Genomic DNA, 14499 nt, shown 5'->3' on the forward strand with positions numbered 1-14499 from the left:
CCTCCTGTACCAGTTATGACTTGTATTGTTTAAGATTATTGTACTTGTTTTTAATATGTATACCCCTCCTCACATGTAAAGCGTCATGGAATAAATGGCGCTATAACAATAAATAATAATAATAATATACATAATAGTATGTGACTGGAATATAGTATACTAGGAGTACAGACATCAGATGTTATATACAGACAGTATGTGATCGGTATGCATTATACAATGACTACAGACATCAGATGTTACATACAGGATAGTATGTGATGATATATTATACTACGAGTACAACCATCAGATGATATATTCACACTGCGTAGGTGCTGCTCATCCTGTCTTCGGATAGAAGAACACATCCATCGTTATAGATACGATTCCAGAAATTATCTTAACATTTATGTCCAAAGATACTACTCTTAAAAAGTTCTAAAAAGTTCACGACTCTCACGAGACTTGCAACCACACATTTCCAGTGTCCTGTACCTTTAAAAGGCAAAGCAGATGCAGTAGCCCCCCTCTATCTCTCCCTCCTTTCCCTCCTCCTTCTCCACCTCCTCTCCTTGTCTCCAGCCGGAAGGGGGATGTGATGTAAAATCAGAGTCAAACTTTTGGAAGCTCTCTCTGATTATTACAGAACTGAACAATCCCCACAAAAAAAGACAACTGGAGGATTATCCATAAAGTAAAAAGTGGGGGGGATCAAGTCAGGAGACCGTGGAGACCCCCCAGACCGGACATCTATTCTTCACACACAGGTCAGTTGGAAACTTTTTGGCTGCTGGGATTCTGTGATCGGAATGATAAACAGCGAGATGTTGCAGGAACAATGGTAAGGTTGGAGAGAGCAGAAAGTTGTCAGATGGCGGAATATAAGGACATTTTAAAAAAACATTGGAATTTATTATGAATTTTCGAAAACATTAGCATTTTTGAGAATATTCATTAATAAAGTTTGGAAAATATTCAGAAAACATTGAAGACTTTTGAAAATTTTCCAAAAAATTAGATCTTTAGAAAGTTCACTTAAAAGTTTGGGGAATTTTCAGAAAACAATTGGAGCTTTTTAAGTACTTTTGGGAGTTTTTTTTAAAGATATGTTCAAAAACATTCAAAATGTACTTGGAATCTTCTAGAATATTAGACCTTTTGAGCATTTTTTTTTTCTTGCCTGTAACGTGATCTCGATGTGGAGAGTGCACAATGTGAACATGAATTACACTAGGCCAACCATTGATTAGATGAGCGTTCTGCATTGAAACATTGGTCCTTAAATGATGCACAGATTTATTGGATATTTGATTCTAATGTAGCAAAAGTAATTAAAATTCAAGTTGGTAAGTGTCCAGTAACCTAGAATATCTGATTTTTTTTATGATTTGTTTTTGCTATGGAAACAGCACCCCTCTTGTCCATAGGCTGAGTCAGGTATTGCAGGTCAGCCCAATTGTGCTGTTTCCTTCTTCCATCATTGCCTATTGGGTTTTGAAGGGAATATATTTTATGAAGCACAGCAGACTTCTTGTCCATTAATCTAATTGCAAACCATTATAATCCATTTATATTTTGGGAAGTCACTTTGAAGGATACCGGGAAACACTTGCACCATTTGGACATAATTCCGCTCTTAAAGAGTTGCAGGTCCTTGAAAATGTTTTACAAGTTATTATGAAGTTCTGACAGAATCTCTCAATTATTCCATGGTAACCGCTTCATTGTTATGACTCAGCTTCCATAGCAACCAGAGAGATTCTATGTTAACCAGGAGTGGACTGTATCCATAAAATCAGGAAGTCCTGGAAAATTGGTACTGTCAGCAACTATGGGCTAGTTCTAAATAATTTCAATTTACCTTGTAAATTATTCTTCTGCCGTTCCATGCCTTGCTCATCCTCATCCTCCTGGTTCATAATCTGAATGTCAGGCTGAGGCTACATGGAGACTTTAGCCACAACCATGATAAGCACGTGTCCAGGAATCCAGCATGTTTAGACGTCTTGTATGTCAGGGGTGTCAAACTGCATTCCTCGAGGGCTGCAAACAGGTCATGTTTTCAGGATTTCCTTGTACTGCACAGGTGATAATTTAATCACCTACACAAATAATGAGTTGGTGATTAAATTATCACCTGTGCAGTACAAGGAAATCCTGAAAACATGACCTGTTTGCAGCCCTCGAGGAATGCAGTTTGACACCCCTGTTGTATGTTGTGTGTTGCAACACGACTGCATTCACTTTTATTATGGCGCATTGCAGCACAAGTGCAGCCTTGGGTAATACAATGTGTGTCGCAGCCAAAGTCTCCGTGTAGCAGGAATGCAAGGTAAAATGAATGCAGGGATCCAACTAATTTCTATGGGCAACAGCCTCCAGTTTTGTGATCCCTAAAACACAGTCTGAATGAGGACCTGTCACTTGTCATACATTTTGTTACCTGCTGTAAATGCCGCTGTTCTCCTGAATCCGGGGATGTTTTTCTCTTGTTTCAGCTCATCTCCATTCCTTAGATATGGCCACTTCTTCCCTGTATATAAATCTAGTCTTATTATCAAGTGGGTGTGGTCATGAACTCTGTGGGTGTTTTTCTTGAGACCCACACCCACTTGGCTAACAAGACCAGAGTTATATACAGGGAAGAGGAGGCCATCTCTCAGGAACGGAGAGGTGCAGGAATAAAAGAAAAACATTACCAGATTCAGAAGAACAGCGGCATTTACACCAGGTAAAAATGTATGGCAAGTGACCGGTCACCTTTAAATGTCTAAGAATCGGGAGCCCTGACGCTTCTGCTTATCCACAGCAGGTAACACAGAAGCAATTATCTGCGGACTTCGCAAAGCGCCAGAGATCACATGATCGCTGACGACAGGAAGTGGTGTTAAGGTTACGCTTATTAGACCTTTGCAGACACGTGGAACTATCTTCTAGGGTTGAGAAAACTCTTTTATGATCACTAACTATATTTGATCATTTTTAATATTTCTTAATTCTTTGAATTTAGAAATGTATTCTCTGTTTATATTTTTAATGACATCACTTAATTTGGATTTTGTTGCGGTACATCACATGCGCCGTATGTTTTCTATAACGAGGTAATGACCCCCAGCCTATAAGCTGGGTATATTGTCCTCGGCATGACACCGATCGGCTTGGAACATTCCGTGCCATTCCTATGAACTATATCCCCTTCTACCTGCCAGAAGTAGCGTCGTCCCCTGACTGCTGCGCCCCTCCGTGCTGACACATGAACTCCCTGCAGCCACCACAGCCATCCTGGGCTGTAATTTGAGCAAATGGAAATCTTGTTCCCCTTTGCCAGCTGCTTAGCTCAGGCATTTTAACAAGGCCACAAATATGAAGTGGTAGAGATAGAGGGTCCGTCTCGCCCAGCGATGAGCACAGGATCGTCCCTTGCATCTGCCAGCCACGACTCCTTAATAAATACATCCTGGGTAATAATATGATACATTGGTTATTTTAAAGAGAGCTTCCCTTTTAAATATTAGAAAAATAAACTTTCTTAGTTATATCACGTTAGACCACCAATATGTGTGCCATAGAACCACTTACATCTGAATAATACATTGCCCATACAGAACACAGCTTTTGACATGTCTGTTCTTCCTTTACGATATATTAGCTAAGTAGGTGTAGGTAGGAAAGGAAGTGACAACCACCCTGACCACTTTGTGTCAGCTACAGTTGTCAGGTGTGAACATGATGTCTATGGATACACTAGAACAGTGGTCCCCAACTCCAGGCCTCGAGGGCCGCCAACAGTGCAGGTTTTCAGGATTTCCTTAGTATTGCACAGGGGTTGGAATCATCACCTGTGCAGATGATCACATTACCACCGATGCAATACTAAAGAAATCCTGAAAACCTGCACTGTTGGTGGCCCTCGAGGCCTGGAGTTGGGGACCCCTGCACTAGAACTTCCCATCATGCAGTGTTGTGTTGGGCTCTGGCTGGGTCATCGTTATATAAGAGCGCCGTCCTAACGCACATGAGGTCATCTTGTGTTCTCATCCAGATACTCTCGTATGTCGCTGGGACAGAGGGAGAACATTTCTGCACTGAAACCGCATGGTATTACTATGAAGTGTTGAGACCAAGCAACACAGACAGTCTCTTCTATGAAGTCTATTCATCATCTAGTGAAATCTGTCTATTCGAATCTTTTAAAATTTACATTCGCTAAACTGTTCCAAAAACTGCGAATCACAAGTACTGCAATTTCTGCAGTTATTCTGAAAAGACGTGTACAACTCTCTGAGGTCGCCTAGTACTGTATACAATCCCCTTTCAAGATCCATTACCATAATCACAGTCTTGGCATTAGTCAAGTGACCTCAATATATATGGCTATAGGTAAACGGATGGTAAGGGGTCTTAACGATAGTGCTGTTGCACACACTTTGTGCACAATTTGTAAAATATTTGTTGGCTTTCTCTCCCAATCTCTTATTGCTGATCTGTGACGTCCTTTCAATATCAAAATTCACCACAAACTGGCTGCTGCATTCCCTGCCTCTGCTTTTACAGTGGCTATGATGTTTGCTCATGATTGGTTGTGCTACACCTTGTGTCGTGATAGCTGCAAGACATTATGGGGAAGTCCACACCTGCGGTCATGTAAAAAATGGCAGTCTGTATTCTTCTTAGCCAATTCATATAAATTGAATTGCAATTTGTTTGAATTTGATTCCAGTAAATGTTTGTAAAGTTTGACCCAAATTTAATTTGCATCTATCTGTCTAGAAAAAATGAAAACTAAGAGCAGCACTAGTATCCACTAGTCGAGTGGAAAGCCCCCTCGAGTATCCACCAAATCTGTATTATATGTGCAGATATTGGAAGCAGCACATCACTCAGAGTGAAAAAAACTTCTATTTAATGGCCCAATATGGCGATGTTTCGGTTCATTAGTAAGAACCTTGTCTGTCTGTCTATTGGGAAATATATATGAGATTGATAATTAACTTCATGAGATAGGTGCTTTGGAGCAAGAACTACTCTATTTCTTATGTGCCCCTGTAATACGATATAAACCCCCGACCCCCTCCTGAGAGTGATTACCAGAGGGAGATATAACATTTTCTAAATACATTCTGTCAGGACACTGGGTCTTGTTCTGTTCTTGCCCCCTAGGCTGTTGTTATTGTGGGTGGGGGAGGGGAGAGGTCCTGGATGACTGAATGTACAGCTCCGGACACTATGCTGCCTGTAAATGACTGCAGCTCCAGAGCAGTGAAATTAAAGTTTCAGGATTGCAAAATGGTAGGACCGTTTCTCTGGTGATTTGGGATCGGCCCATCATTAGGAGGCATTGGGTGAATTTGCTTTTTTGTAAATTTACAAGAATAATAATCTATTGTAATGTTCCCAGTGATCCCCAATATGGAGGCTTTTCGGTTATGGTACCTCCCTCTGCTTGCGCTGTGCCATGGCCTGGGCATGTTGATGCTGTCGAATCCTGCCCCCCCTTGTCCTTGTTTGCATGTCTTGTAGACGTTGCCTGGCCATGGGGGTGGGATTCCTGTGGTTAAGGGGTCATCTGGGGAACGTATTCATCCTCTTTGTCCTTGTGTAATTGCTGCACCCCTGGTCCAGCATGGAGAAAACACGTGCCTCCTTCTTCCAGATGTCCTCCGTAACTTTAAATTCCTTAATATAAGTAATTCCATGAGAAGCCAGGGCCCCTTCACCTTCACCCATCTACACTTTGTTCCTGCTCATCATACTATCATCATTTGGGACTCAAATTGTTAAAAGAGGCTTCTACTTTTTTTTCGTAAATTAGCCAAATATTGGCAAATATTTGCCAAATCTGGCAAATATTGGTGACAAATCCTGAGCCTCGGGGATTTATTAATACTGCAGTAAAAGCAGCAGAAGTCTTTTACTGATACCATTATGCTGACTTTACTAAAAAGCCAGTCATTGATTAAATGAGGGGCAGAGGACTGCACTCGAATTTTAAATTGAGTCATGCACCCTCTGGTGGGACCCTGTGCTAGGCAAAGTAACAATTTAACTGGAGTGTCTCTTTACGACTCATATTGGAACTCCTCCTTTTAGAGGGGAACTAGCATCTCTCATAACTAACACCCTTACTTAAAGACATAACACTGACATTGGTGGAAACCCTTGTGAGCCTTGAATGAATTTACAGTGGTTTCTTATCATTTGGAGGAGGGGCTAGGCTAATAAGCGAGGAATCAGATTTGCATATTTGATCTGGATTAGATATACGAGCAGTACATATTACATGCAATGGATTCTCCCATCTCCTTGAGTTTACAGATAGTGTTAAAAAAGATTCTTGGGACTGCAGCATCGCCAAAGTGGCATTTCTCCAGGGTTACTATTAAATGACTTCTACCTCTGTATATCCAGCACAGTATGATTTTATTGTGAGCCTATTTATTTATACAGTGGGGCAAAAAAGTATTTAGTCAGTCAGCAATAGTGCAAGTTCCACCACTTAAAAAGATGAGAGGCGTCTGTAATTTACATCATAGGTAGACCTCAACTATGGGAGACAAACTGAGAAAAAAAAATCCAGAAAATCACATTGTCTGTTTTTTTAACATTTTATTTGCATATTATGGTGGAAAATAAGTATTTGGTCAGAAACAAAATTTCATCTCAATACTTTGTAATATATCCTTTGTTGGCAATGACAGAGGTCAAACGTTTTCTGTAAGTCTTCACAAGGTAGCCACACACTGTTGTTGGTATGTTGGCCCATTCCTCCATGCAGATCTCCTCTAGAGCAGTGATGTTTTTGGCTTTTTGCTTGGCAACACGGACTTTCAACTCCCTCCAAAGGTTTTCTACAGGGTTGAGATCTGGAGACTGGCTAGGCCACTCCAGGACCTTGAAATGCTTCTTACGAAGCCACTCCTTCGTTGCCCTGGCGGTGTGCTTTGGATCATTGTCATGTTGAAAGACCCAGCCACGTTTTATCTTCAATGCCCTTGTTGATGGAAGGAGGTTTGCACTCAAAATCTCACGATGCATGGCCCCATTCATTCTTTCATGTACCCGGATCAGTCGTCCTGGCCCCTTTGCAGAGAAACAGCCCCAAAGCATGATGTTTCCACCACCATGCTTTACAGTAGGTATGGTGTTTGATGGATGCAACTCAGTATTCTTTTTCCTCCAAACATGACAAGTTGTGTTTCTACCAAACAGTTCCAGTTTGGTTTCATCAGACCATAGGACATTCTCCCAAAACTCTTCTGGATCATCCAAATGCTCTCTAGCAAACTTCAGATGGGCCCGGACATGTACTGGCTTAAGCAGTGGGACACGTCTGGCACTGCAGGATCTGAGTCCATGGTGGCGTAGTGTGTTACTTATGGTAGGCCTTGTTACATTGGTCCCAGCTCTCTGCAGTTCATTCACTAGGTCCCCCCGCGTGGTTCTGGGATTTTTGCTCACCGTTCTTGTGATCATTCTGACCCCACGGGGTGGGATTTTGCGTGGAGCCCCAGATCGAGGGAGATTATCAGTGGTCTTGTATGTCTTCCATTTTCTAATTATTGCTCCCACTGTTGATTTCTTCACTCCAAGCTGGTTGGCTATTGCAGATTCAGTCTTCCCAGCCTGGTGCAGGGCTACAATTTTGTTTCTGGTGTCCTTTGACAGCTCTTTGGTCTTCATCATAGTGGAGTTTGGAGTCAGACTGTTTGAGGGTGTGCACAGGTGTCTTTTTATACTGATAACAAGTTTAAACAGGTGCCATTACTACAGGTAATGAGTGGAGGAAAGAGGAGACTCTTAAAGAAGAAGTTACAGGTCTGTGAGAGCCAGAAATCTTGATTGTTTGTTTCTGACCAAATACTTATTTTCCACCATTATATGCAAATAAAATGATAAAAAAACAGACAATGTGATTTTCTGGATTTTTTTTCTCAGTTTGTCTCCCATAGTTGAGGTCTACCTATGATGTAAATTACAGACGCCTCTCATCTTTTTAAGTGGTGGAACTTGCACTATTGCTGACTGACTAAATACTTTTTTGCCCCACTGTATATTTACTACAATATTTTAACAATTCATGCCACATTATCCCAACCAAGAATTTAGATTTTTACTATGAGACCCCTATTATTTAGAAATAGGAGAGCCAAAGTTATGACCCATTCTTATGGTAAAGGTAGGACTCTGACCTTAATTTCCAGGCCTAGTACACAGCGTTGTTTTGCTAGCAGAAATCCAAATCTTGTAGTTTAATAATGGGGAGGTGGGAGGGGGACGCTAGGTGTTTCAATATTTTCCATCAGGTCATTGCCTCTCACTAGACATATCTGGCTGAATGAGATCCCACAGAGCAATGAAGTCATGTGTTCAAAAACCGCAGGAATAATTTAAGATTCTTTATGTCTATTTTTGTTTCCTGATTCTATTTCTTGTTCTAAGGAACATGCTAAATGTATTAATCTAAGAGTCCCAGAATTAAATCCAGTTACCATGTAGCACAGTCCAAGGGTCCTGGTTGTAGAGTGAATTACATACACGATCCTTAAAAAAATATAACAACTAAAATACTGCTCCTATTTACAAGAATATAATTACAATATTAATGTCTTCTATGTTAAAGAATATAAGTACGGTACTATAATACTGCCTCCTATGTACAATAATATAACTACTATAATACTGCCCCTATGTACAAGAATATAACTACTATAATACTGCCCCTATGTACAAGAATATAACTACTATAATACTGCCCCTATGTACAAGAATATAACTACTATAATACTGCCCTGGTAACAAGAATATAATTACTACTAGATGATGGCCCGATTCCAACGCATCAGGTATTTTAGAATATGCATGTCCACGTAGTATATTCCACAGCCCACATAGTATATTGCACAGCCCACGTAGTATACTGCCCAGCCACGTAGTATATTGCCTAGTCACGTAGTATATTGCCCAGCCACGTAGTATATTGCCCAGCCACGTAGTATATTGCCCAGTCACGTAGTATATTGCTCAGCCACGTAGTATATTGCCCAGTCACGTAGTATATTGCCCAGTCACGTAGTATATTGCCTGTTGTGAATTCTGTTGTCAAGCTCCCTCCTGTGGTCATGAATGGTACTTTGGCTGGTTCTGTCCATGGGCTTCCTCTGGTGGTTGTGAGTGGAGCTGCGGCTTCTGAGTTTCCTTCTACAGGTGACGAGGTTAATTCGTTAGCTGGCTGCTCTATTTAACTCCACTTAGATCATTGCTCCATGCCACCTGTCAATGTGCCAGTATTGGTCTAGCTCTCTCCTGGATCGTTCTTGTGACCTGTCTTCCCAGCTGAAGCTAAGTTACTGCTTGTTTTTCTCTGGTTTGCTATTTTTCTGTCCAGCTTGCTATTTTGATTTTTGTCTTGCTTGCTGGAAGCTCTGGGACGCAGAGGGAGCGCCTCCGCACCGTGAGTCAGGTGCGGAGGGTCTTTTTGCGCCCTCTGCGTGGTCTTATTGTAGGTTTTTGTGCTGACCGCAAAGTTACCTTTCCTATCCTCTGTCTGTTCAGTAAGTCGGGCCTCACTGTGCTAAATCTATTTCATCTCTGTGTTTGTAATTTTCATCTTTACTCACAGTCATTATATGTGGGGGGCTGCCTTTTCCTTTGGGGAATTTCTCTGAGGCAAGGTAGGCTTATTTTTCTATCTCTAGGGCTAGCTAGTTTCTTAGGCTGTGTCGAGTTGCATAGGGAGCGTTAGGAGCAATCCACGGCTATTTGTAGTGTGTGTGATAGGATTAGGGATTGCGGTCAGCAGAGTTCCCACGTCTCAGAGCTCGTCCTATATTATTAGTAACTATCAGGTCTTTCCGTGTGCTCTTACCCACTAGGTCCATTATTGTCCTTACCACCAGGTCATAACACTACAGGTGGCCCAAAGTATTAATGCATCTCAATAGAGGGATAAGAGAAGTTCTGAGACCATTTTTTTTTCTCTGCAGTGTGTTTTGTCTCTCTTTTCCCCTTTACCTCTGGGTGGTTCAGGATACAGGTGTAGATATGGACATTCAAGGTCTGTCCTCTTGTATGAATAATCTCACTGCAAGGGTACAAAACATTCAAGATTTTGTGGTTCAGATTCCGATGTTAGAGCCTAGGATTCCTATTCCTGATTTGTTTTTTGGGGATAGATCTAAGTTTCTGAATTTCAAAAATAATTGTAAATTGTTTCTTGCTTTGAAACCTCGCTCCTCAGGTGACCCTGTTCAACAAGTGAAAATCATTATTTCTTTGTTACGTGGCGACCCTCAAGACTGGGCATTTTCCCTTGCGCCAGGAGATCCGGCATTGCGTGATGTTGATGCGTTTTTTTCTGGCACTCGGATTGCTTTATGATGAACCTAATTCAGTGGATCAGGCAGAGAAAATCTTGCTGGCTCTGTGTCAGGGTCAGGATGAGGTAGAAATATATTGTCAGAAGTTTAGGAAGTGGTCTGTACTCACACAGTGGAATGAATGTGCCCTGGCAGCAATTTTCAGAAAGGGTCTCTCTGAAGCCCTTAAGGATGTCATGGTGGGATTTCCCATGCCTGCTGGTCTGAATGAGTCTATGTCTTTGGCCATTCAGATCGATCGACGCTTGCGTGAGCGTAAAGCTGTGCACCATTTGGCGGTATTATCTGAGCATAGACCTGAGCCTATGCAATGTGATAGGACTTTGACCAGAGCTGAACGGCAAGAACACAGACGTCGGAATGGGCTGTGTTTTTACTGTGGTGAATCCACTCATGCTATCTCCGATTGTCCTAAGCGCACTAAGCGTTTCGCTAGGTCTGCCACCATTGGTACGGTACAGTCGAAATTTCTTTTGTCCGTTACTCTGATTTGCTCTCTGTCGTCCTATTCTGTTATGGCATTTGTGGATTCAGGCGCTGCCCTGAATTTGATGGACTTGGAGTATGCCAGGCGCTGTGGTTTTTTCTTGGAGCCCTTGCAGTATCCTATTCCATTGAGAGGAATTGATGCTACGCCTTTGGCCAAGAATAAGCCTCAGTACTGGACTCAATTGACCATGTGCATGGCTCCTGCACATCAGGAGGATATTCGCTTTTTGGTGTTGCATAATCTGCATGATGTGGTCGTTTTGGGGTTGCCATGGCTACAGGTCCATAATCCAGTATTGGATTGGAAATCTATGTCTGTGTCCAGCTGGGGTTGTCAGGGGGTACATGGTGATGTTCCATTTTTGTCTATTTCTTCATCCACCCCTTCTGAAGTCCCGGAGTTTTTGTCGGATTACCGGGATGTATTTGATGAGCCCAAATCCAGTGCCCTACCTCCTCATAGGGATTGCGATTGTGCTATCAATTTGATTCCTGGTAGTAAGTTTCCTAAGGGCCGACTGTTAAATTTATCTGTGCCAGAGCACGCCGCTATGCGGAGTTATGTAAAGGAATCCTTGGAGAAGGGTCATATTCGCCCGTCGTCGTCACCATTGGCAGCAGGGTTCTTTTTTGTGGCCAAGAAGGATGGTTCTTTGAGACCTTGTATTGATTACCGCCTTCTTAATAAGATCACAGTCAAATTTCAGTACCCTTTGCCGCTGCTGTCGGATTTATTTGCTCGGATTAAGGGGGCTAGTTGGTTCACCAAGATAGATCTTCGTGGTGCGTATAATCTTGTGCGTATTAAACAGGGCGATGAATGGAAAACAGCATTTAATACGCCCGAGGGCCATTTTGAGTACCTGGTTATGCCATTCGGGCTTTCCAATGCTCCATCAGTATTTCAGTCCTTTATGCATGACATCTTCCGAGAGTACCTGGATAAATTCCTGATTGTATATTTGGATGATATTTTGGTCTTCTCGGATGATTGGGAGTCTCACGTGAAGCAGGTCAGAATGGTGTTCCAGGTCCTTCGTGCGAATTCTTTGTTTGTGAAGGGGTCAAAGTGTCTCTTTGGAGTTCAGAAGGTTTCATTTTTAGGTTTCATTTTTTCCCCTTCTACTATCGAGATGGACCCTGTTAAAGTCCAGGCCATTTATGATTGGACTCAGCCGACATCTGTGAATAGTCTGCAAAAGTTCCTGGGCTTTGCTAATTTTTATCGTCGCTTCATCAGTAATTTTTCTAGTGTTGCTAAACCGTTGACTGATTTGACCAAGAAGGGTGCTGATGTGGGTCAATTGGTCTTCTGCGGCTGTGGAAGCTTTTCAGGAGATGAAGCGTCGTTTTTCTTCTGCCCCTGTGTTGTGCCAGCCAGATGTTTCGCTTCCGTTTCAGGTCGAGGTTGATGCTTCTGAGATTGGAGCAGGGGCTGTTTTGTCGCAAAAAAGTTCTGATGGCTCGGTGATGAAACCATGTGCCTTCTTTTCTAGAAAGTTTTCGCCTGCTGAGCGCAATTATGATGTTGGCAGTCGAAAGTTGTTGGCCATGAAGTGGGCATTCGAGGAGTGGCGTCATTGGCTTGAAGGAGCCAAGCATCGCGTGGTGGTCTTGACGGATCACAAGAATTTGACTTATCTCGAGTCTGCCAAACGGTTGAATCCTAGACAGGCTCGTTGGTGGCTATTTTTCTTCCGTTTTGATTTTGTGGTTTCGTACCTTCCGGGCTCTAAGAATGTGAAGGCTGATGCCCTGTCATGGAGTTTTGTGCCCGACTCTCCGGGTGTTCCTGAGCCGGCGGGTATTCTCAAAGAGGGGGTAATTTTGTCTGCCATCTCCCCTGATTTGCGGCGGGTGCTGCAAAAATTTCAGGCTGATAGACCTGACCGTTGCCCAGCGGAGAAACTGTTTGTCCCTGATAAATGGACTAGTAGAGTTATCTCTGAGGTTCATTGTTCGGTGTTGGCTGGTCATCCTGGAATCTTTGGTACCAGAGATTTGGTGGCTAGATCCTTTTGATGGCCGTCTTTGTCGCGGGATGTGCATTCTTTTGTGCAGTCCTGTGGGACTTGTGCTCGGGCTAAGCCCTGCTGTTCTCGTGCCAGTGGGTTGCTTTTGCCCTTGCCGGTCCCGAAGAGGCCCTGGACGCATATCTCTATGGATTTTATTTCGGATCTCCCTGTCTCTCAAAAGATGTCGGTCATTTGGGTGGTTTGTGATCGCTTCTCTAAGATGGTCCATTTGGTACCCTTGTCTAAATTGCCTTCCTCCTCTGATTTGGTGCCAGTTTGTTTCGAGGTTTTGGCGAGCCTTTTGTGCTAGGATGGGCATTGATTTGTCTTTTTCCTCGGCTTTCCATTCTCAGACAAATGGCCAAACCGAACGAACTATTCAGACTTTGGAAACATATCTGAGATGCTTTGTTTCTGCTGATCAGGATGATTGCGTGTCCTTTTTGCCTTTGGCTGAGTTCGCCTTTAATAATCGGGCCAGCTCGGCTACTTTGGTTTCGCCGTTTTTCTGCAATTCTGGTTTCCATCCTCGTTTCTCTTCAGGGCAGGTTGAGTCTTCGGACTGTCCTGGTGTAGATACTGTGGTGGATAGGTTGCAGCAGATTTGGACTCATGTGGTGGACAATTTGACATTGTCCCAGGAGAAGGCTCAACGTTTCGCTAACCGCCGGCGCTGTGTGGGTCCCCGACTTCGTGTTGGGGATTTGGTTTGGTTGTCGTCTCGTTATGTTCCTATGAAGGTTTCCTCTCCTAAGTTTAAGCCTCGTTTCATTGGTCCGTATAAGATTTCTGAGGTTCTCAATCCTGTGTCACTTCGTTTGACCCTTCCAGCTTCTTTTGCCATCCATAATGTATTCCATAGGTCATTGTTGCGGAGATACGTGGCGCCTGTGGTTCCATCCGTTGATCCTCCTGCCCCGGTGTTGGTTGAGGGGGAGTTGGAGTATGTGGTGGAGAAGATTTAGTATTCTCGTATTTCGAGACGGAAACTCCAGTACCTGATCAAGTGGAAGGGTTATGGTCCGGAAGATAATTCCTGGGTCTTTGCCTCCGATGTTCATGCTACCGATCTGGTTCGTGCCTTTCATTTGGCTCGTCCTGGTCGGCCTGGGGGCTCTGGTGAGGGTTCGGTGACCCCTCCTCAAGGGGGGGGGGGTACTGTTGTGAATTCTGTTGTCAAGCTCCCTCCTGTGGTCATGAATGGTACTTCGGCTGGTTCTGTCCATGGGCTTCCTCTGGTGGTTGTGAGTGGAGCTGCGGCTTCTGAGTTTCCTTCTACAGGTGACGAGGTTAATTCGTTAGCTGGCTGCTCTATTTAACTCCACTTAGATCATTGCTCCATGCCACCTGTCAATGTGCCAGTATTGGTCTAGCTCTCTCCTGGATCGTTCTTGTGACCTGTCTTCCCAGCTGAAGCTAAGTTACTGCTTGTTTTTCTCTGGTTTGCTATTTTTCTGTCCAGCTTGCAATTTTGATTTTTGTCTTGCTTGCTGGAAGCTCTGGGACGCAGAGGGAGCGCCTCCGCACCGTGAGTCAGGTGCGGAGGGTCTTTTTGCGCCCTCTGCGTGGTCTTTTTGTAGGTTTTTGTGCTGACCGCAAAGTTACCTTTCCTATCCTCTTTCTGTTCAGTAAGTCGG

General features: G+C 43.3%; 1 protein-coding gene across 1 annotated transcript in view; it reads left to right on the forward strand.

Annotated features, from left to right (window-relative positions):
* Positions 1-567: 567 nt before the first annotated feature.
* LOC138662310 (discoidin domain-containing receptor 2-like) overlaps positions 568-14499 on the forward strand; it is a 187207-nt gene continuing 173275 nt past the window's right edge. Inside the window, exon 1 of the mRNA XM_069747778.1 lies at positions 568-749. The gene's annotated coding sequence lies outside the window, so the exon portion shown is untranslated. The remainder of the gene's footprint in view (positions 750-14499) is intronic.

The sequence above is a fragment of the Ranitomeya imitator genome, chromosome 2 (assembly GCF_032444005.1).
Source record: "Ranitomeya imitator isolate aRanImi1 chromosome 2, aRanImi1.pri, whole genome shotgun sequence".
In the NCBI taxonomy this organism is placed as follows: domain Eukaryota; kingdom Metazoa; phylum Chordata; class Amphibia; order Anura; family Dendrobatidae; genus Ranitomeya; species Ranitomeya imitator.